The sequence below is a fragment of the Ursus maritimus genome, unplaced genomic scaffold (assembly GCF_017311325.1).
Source record: "Ursus maritimus isolate PB19 unplaced genomic scaffold, ASM1731132v1 scaffold_7, whole genome shotgun sequence".
In the NCBI taxonomy this organism is placed as follows: Eukaryota; Metazoa; Chordata; class Mammalia; order Carnivora; family Ursidae; genus Ursus; species Ursus maritimus.
The window spans coordinates 35645475-35651797 of NW_024426885.1; the positions used below are offsets into that span (position 1 = coordinate 35645475).

Sequence of the window (6323 nt, forward strand, 5' to 3'; positions counted from 1 at the left end):
TGTTATAATTGACATACAATAAATTTCATAGGTTAAAACGTACGGTGGGTGAATTTTGAGACTTGTACACACCCATACAGCTGTCCTTACAATCAAGATGTCAAACCCGGCTGCCGCCCCCATAGTTCCCTCAGGCCCCTTTGCAGTCCCTTCCTTCCTCCGTCTCCATTCCCAGGCAATCACTAATCTGAGTTTTGTCACTATTGATTAGTTTGCACTTTCTAGAACTTTATTCACCGTAATGATTTTGAGATTTATCTATACTGTGATGTGTAAAGGAGTTCATTCTTTTTATTTCTGGGTAACATTCCACCGTATGGGTGTGCCACAATTTATTCACTCATCTATTGGTGGACATTTGGAATGATTTTTTTTTTTTTTTTGGCTGTTACAAAACTGCTCTGAATATCCACACAAGTTTATGTGGACATATGCTTTCATTTATTTTGGATAGATACCAAGGAGTGAAGTGCCTGTATCCTATGATAGGTTTATGTTTAGTTTAAAAGAAACTGCAAAGCTGTTTTTCAAAGTGATTATAACATATTAAATTCATTTCAGCTGTGTTTGAGGGACCTAGTTGCTCTGTATTCTCACCATTGCTTTATATGGTTAGTTTTTTTCATTTTATTTTAGCAATTTGATGAGTGGGTAGTGGTATCTGTCATTTTAATTTTAATTTCCATGGTGATTAGTGATGATCTTATCATATAATATGTATTGACAATTCAGACCTCTTCATTGGTGAGGTGTCTGCTCAAGTTATTTGTCCATTTTTCAATTGCTTTTTTTTCTTATGTAGTTTTAAGAGTTCTTCATATATATATATGGGTACCTATATTTTTCTGATAATGAAACGCAAAATATTGTGAATATTTTCAGAGGAAATTTTCAAGAAGATAATTGCTTGGAAACTACTAAAACACACTAATCTACAAATTTAAGAAGCCAGGTATATAATAGAAAAAATAAATAGAAATCCATACTCAGTAGCTGAGTTTCATTTTAATGACACAGCAGAACAACAGAGGAAAAGAGACATTCTAAAATTATCCCGAGAACAAAGACAGTTGATTCAAAGGAATAGCAATTTCTTAACAGGAATAAATAGAAGGCAGAGGACCAGGGGAGTGACAACTTTGCATAATTACCACTCTATATTTGTCCTTCATTCCTTCCTGCGTCTCAGACCTTCCATCTGGGAAGGTCATAAATGATGGATTCTTGTAATAAAGGGGTAACCATTTGTTTTGCTTATCTGAAAATATACTTTCTTGTCAATCTTGAAATATTTTTCTGGGTTTAAAATTCTAGGTTATCAAACTATTTCCTTCCAGCCAGTTTTACCGCTGGGTTGTCTTCTGACTTCTGTTGTTACCGTGGAGAGGTTATCTCACAGTCGGACTACTGCCTCTTTGGACGTAACCTTTTATCTCTGGCTTTTTAACATCTTAGGTTTGTTATAAGGATTCTGCAGTTTTACCGTAATGTGAATTTCTTTTAATCTATCTTGTCCTGGATTTCTCTCGGGCTTCCTGAATCTGTAGTTATGGTCATTCATTAGTTTGGGAAAATTCTCAGCAGTTCCCTCCTGCCCCCCAAATACTGCTTTTGCTCCATTTATTCTTTCCTTACATTCTGGAACGCTGATAAGATATATATTAGACCTCATCATTCAGTTCTCTATGTCTATTTGACTTACTTAAAAAAAAAAAGATTTTAGTTGAGGGAGAGAGCATGCATGAGTTGGGGCTGGGGGGACAGAGGCAGAGGGAGAAGTAGACTCTCCGCTGAGCGGGGAGCCTGATGCAGGGGCTCGATCCCAGGACCCTGGGATTACGACCTGAGCCAAAGGTGGATCCTTAACCAACTGAGCCACCCAGGTTCCCAATCTTGCTTTTATATATTTTTCAATTTTGTGAAACTCCGAGCTTCATTCTTTTTAATTCATTTTTATCTGTTTTCCTGTTTAGTGACTCTTTAATTTTAATTCTAGTATAATTAACATACAGTGTTATATTAGTTTCGGGAGCACAATATAATGATTCAGTGCCCATCGTGATAAGTGTCCTCTTAATCCCCTCTACCCAGTTCACCCACTTTCCCTCCGGTAACCATCAATTTAAAAAAATTAAGAGTTTGTTTTTTGGTTTGTCTCTCTCTCTCTTTTTTCTTTGTTTCTTAAATTCTACATATGAGTGAGATCATGTGGAATTTTTCTCTGACTTCACTTAGCATTATATTCTCTATCTAGATCCATCCATGTTGTTACAAATGGCAAGACTTCATTCTTTTTATGCTGAGTATTCCGGTGTGTGTGTGTGTGTGTGTGTGTGTGTGTACACACACACATACATATACCACTCTCCCTTATTCATTCATCTATTGATGGACATTTAGGTTGTTTCCATAGTTTGGCTGTTGTAAATAATGCTGCAATAAACATAGGGATGCATATATCTTTTTGATTTTGTGTTTTTATATTTTGGGGGTAAATACACAGTAGTGGAATGCCGGGTCATAGGGTAGATCTGGTTTAACTTTTGGAGGAACCTCCATACTGTTTTCCAGAGTGGCTGCACCAGTTTGCACTCCCACCACCCGAGTAAGCAGGTTCCTTTCACTCCACCTCCTTGCCAACACCTGTTGTTTCTTGTGTTCGATTGTAGCTGTTCTGACAGGTGTGAGGGGATACCTCATTGTGGTTTTATTTGTATTTCCTTGTTGACGAGTGATGCTGAGCATCTTTTCATGTGTCTCTTGGCTATCTGGATGTTAGAGAAGGCTCTGTTCATGTTTTCTGCCCGTTTTGGCGGGGTGGGGGAAGGCAGAGCTTTTTATCCGGCTGCAGGGGCTGCAGGCCAGCAGGGCAGGGGGCGTCAGCAGTGGAGGTGGTCAGCCTGGATGTTGGCCGGAGATCTTGGCCTCCCACTTGCCCCCAGTGACGAGCAGCTTCTCCTGTTGTACAGCAGCAACTTGTGTGTCTCCGTGGAGAACTCAAAGTTGGGGCCCTTGACAGCGGCATCCACAGGGCAGCCCCCCTGGCAAAAGCCACCGTAGATGCTCTTGGGCATGTCAGTGTCGTAGTGGGTGATGCAGTAGCTGCCATCGGCGGTGGGCTCAGCCTCGATGGTGATGGCCTGGGCGGGGCAGACAGCGTCACAAAGCTTGCAGGCAGTGTAGTGCTCCTCTCTGGTTGGGTAGCGGCACAGTGCATGCAACCCCCTCCCCCAAAGTGTGGACTCAGCGGGCCCTTCCTGAATGGGCAGTTGATGGGCAGCCTCCTGGAACAGGTAGCTCGGGGTCACGCCCAGGCTTCGGACGAGCTCAGACCACAGCTGGGTCTGAGCGCCCTATTGGTCACTGCCGTCATGTCCGTGAGGGCTTCTGCATGTTCAAGAACTTGTAGGTCCTGCCCTGTGCTGCTGTGGAGGCTCTGGCCGGTGGGGTGGCCTGCAGGTGCAGCCGGGGCCAGCGGGGGAGCAGTGTAGGTGCAGGCTGGCAGCGTATCAGCCTGGCCCTCTTCTGCCCATTTTTTAAAATTGGATTATTTGGTTTTTGTTTAAGTTCTTTATATATTTTGGATACTAACCCTTTAGTGGTTAGGTCATTTGCAAATATCTTCTCCCATTCCATAGGGTGTTGTGTGGTTCTGTTCATTGTTTCCTGTGCAGAAACTTTTTTTGTTGTTGTCCTAATAGTTTATTTTTGCTTTTGTTTCCCTTCCCTGAGGAGACATACCTAGAAACGTGTTGCTATAGCCAATGTCTGAGAAATCACTGCCTATGCTGTCTTCTAGGATTTCTGTGGCTTCGGGTCTCACATATAGGTCCTTAATTCATTTTGAGTTTATTTTTGTGTATGGTGAGAGGAAGTAGTCTAGTTTCATTCTTTAGTATATTGCTGTCCAGTTTTCCCACCACCATTTGTTGAAGACACTTTTTTCCGTTGCATGTTCTTGCATCTTGTTGAAGATTAATTGATGATATAACCATTGGTGTTCTGCCCCCCCCCCCGGACTCTTTATTCCGTTCCATTGATCTATAATTCTATTTTTAGGCCAGTACCATTCTGTTTTGACTACTACAGCTTTGTAGTGTATCTTGAAATCTGGGATTGTGATACTTCCAGTTTTGTTTTTTTTTCAGATCGTTTTGGCTATGCAGGGTCTTTTGTAGTTTCACACAAATTTTAGGATTGTTCTAGCTCTGCGAAGAAACTGGTGGTATTTTAATAGGGATTGCATTCAATCTGTAGATCGCTTTGGGTAGTATAGACATTTTAACAGTATTTGTTCTTCTAGGCCATGAATGTAGAATATCGTTCCATTTCTTTGTGTCATCTTCAGTTTCTTTTATCAGCATTTTTTAGTTTTCAGAGTATACATCTTTTGCCTTAGGTTTATTCCTAGGTATCTTATTTTTGGTGCAATTGTAAATGGGATTGACTCCTTAATTTCTCCTTCCACTGCTTCATTATAGGTGTATGGAAATGCAACAGATTTCTGTACATTGATATTGTATCCTCTGACTTTACTGAATTCATTTATCCATTCTAGTAGTTTATTGGTTGGGGTCCTTAGAGTTTTCTATATCTAGTATGATGTCATCTGCAGACGGTGAAAGCTTTGCTTCTTCATTGCTGATATGGATGCCCCTTATTTCTTTCTGTTGTCTGTTTGCTATGGCTCAAACTCCCAGTACTGCGCTGAGAAAAAGCGGTGAGTGGACATCACTGTCTTCTTCCTGATTGTAGAGGAAAAGTTCTCAGTTTTTTCCCATTGAGGATGATATTAGCTGTGGGTTTTTCATATATGGCCTTTATTATATTGAGGTACGTTCCCTCTAAACCTACTTTATTGAGGGTTTTTATCATGTATGGGTGTTGTACTTTGTCAAATGCTTTTTCTGAATCTATCGAAAAGATCATGTGGTTTTTGCCCTTTCTTTTATTAATGTGATGTATCATGTTGATTTGTGAATATTGAATCACCCTTGAAACCCAGGAATAAATCCCACTTGACTGTGGTGAATGACTTTTTAAACGTATCGTTGGATTTGATTTGCTAGTATTTTTTCGAGGATTTTTGCATCTACATTAATCAGAGATACTGGTCTGTAGTTCGGGGTTTTGTTTGTTCGTTTGTTTTTTGCGGTGTCTTTATCTGGTTTTGGTAACAGGGTAATGCTGGCCTCATTGAAGGAATTTGGAAGTTTTCCTTCCTTTTCTGTTGTTTGGAATAGTTTGAGAAGAATAGGTATTAACTCTTCTTTCAATGTTTGGTAGAATTTGCCTGTGAAGCCGTCTGGTCTAGGACTTTTGTTTGTTGGGAGATGTTTGATTCAATTTCTTTGTTGGTTATCAGTCTGTTCAAGTTTTCTATTTCTTCCTGTTTCAGTTTTGGTAATTACATGTTTCTTGGAATTTACCCATTTTTTTCTAGGTTGTCCAATGTGTTAACATACAGTTTTTCATAATATTCTCTTATAATTGTTTGTATTTCTCTGGTGGTGGTTGTGGTGGTGATTATTTGGGTTCTTTCTCTTTTTGATAAGTCTGGCTAGAGGTTTATCAATTTTTATGAATTTTTTCAAAAGACCAACCCCTGGTTTCATCGATCTGTTCTATTCGTTTGTTTTTTAGTTTTTATATAATTTATTTTTGCTCTAATCTTATGTCCTTCTGCTGATTTTAGGTTTTGTTGTTTTTCTAGTCCCTTTTGGTGTAAGGTTACATTGTTCGAGATTTTTCTTCTTGAGGTAGGCCTGAATTGCTATATACTTCCCTCTGAGGACTGCTTTTGCTGCATCCCAAAGATTTTGGATTGTTGTGTTTTCATGTTTATTTGTTTTCATGTCTTTTTAAAATGTCGTCTTTGATTTTCTCATTGACCCATTGATTGTTTAGTAGGATGTTGTTTGACCTCCATGTATCTGTGATATTTCCAGATTTTTCTTATTGACTTCTAGTTTTATAGCATTGTAGTCAGAAAAGGTCAATCTTCTTGTATTTGTTGAGGCTGTTTTGTGACCTAATATGTGATCTATTCTGGAGCATGTTCCATGTGCCCTTGAAAAGACCGTCTATTCTGTTGGTTTAGGATGAAGTGTTCTGAATAGATCTGTTTAGTCCATCTGGTCCGTTTCTGTTTAGATGATCTGTCCATTGATGTAAGTGGGGTAGTAAAGTCCACAACCATTATTGTATTATTATCAATTAGTTCCTTTATGTTTGCTGTTGTTTTATATATTTGGGTTCTCCTAAGTTGGGTAGGTAAATATTTACAGTTGCTGTCTCTTCTTGTTAGATTGTCCTCTTTATTA

At 39.4% G+C, this 6323-nt stretch overlaps 1 pseudogene; it reads right to left on the reverse strand.

The window, feature by feature from the left end:
• Positions 1–2875: 2875 nt before the first annotated feature.
• Positions 2876–3594, reverse strand: LOC103668074 (annotated as a pseudogene).
• Positions 3595–6323: the final 2729 nt, after the last annotated feature.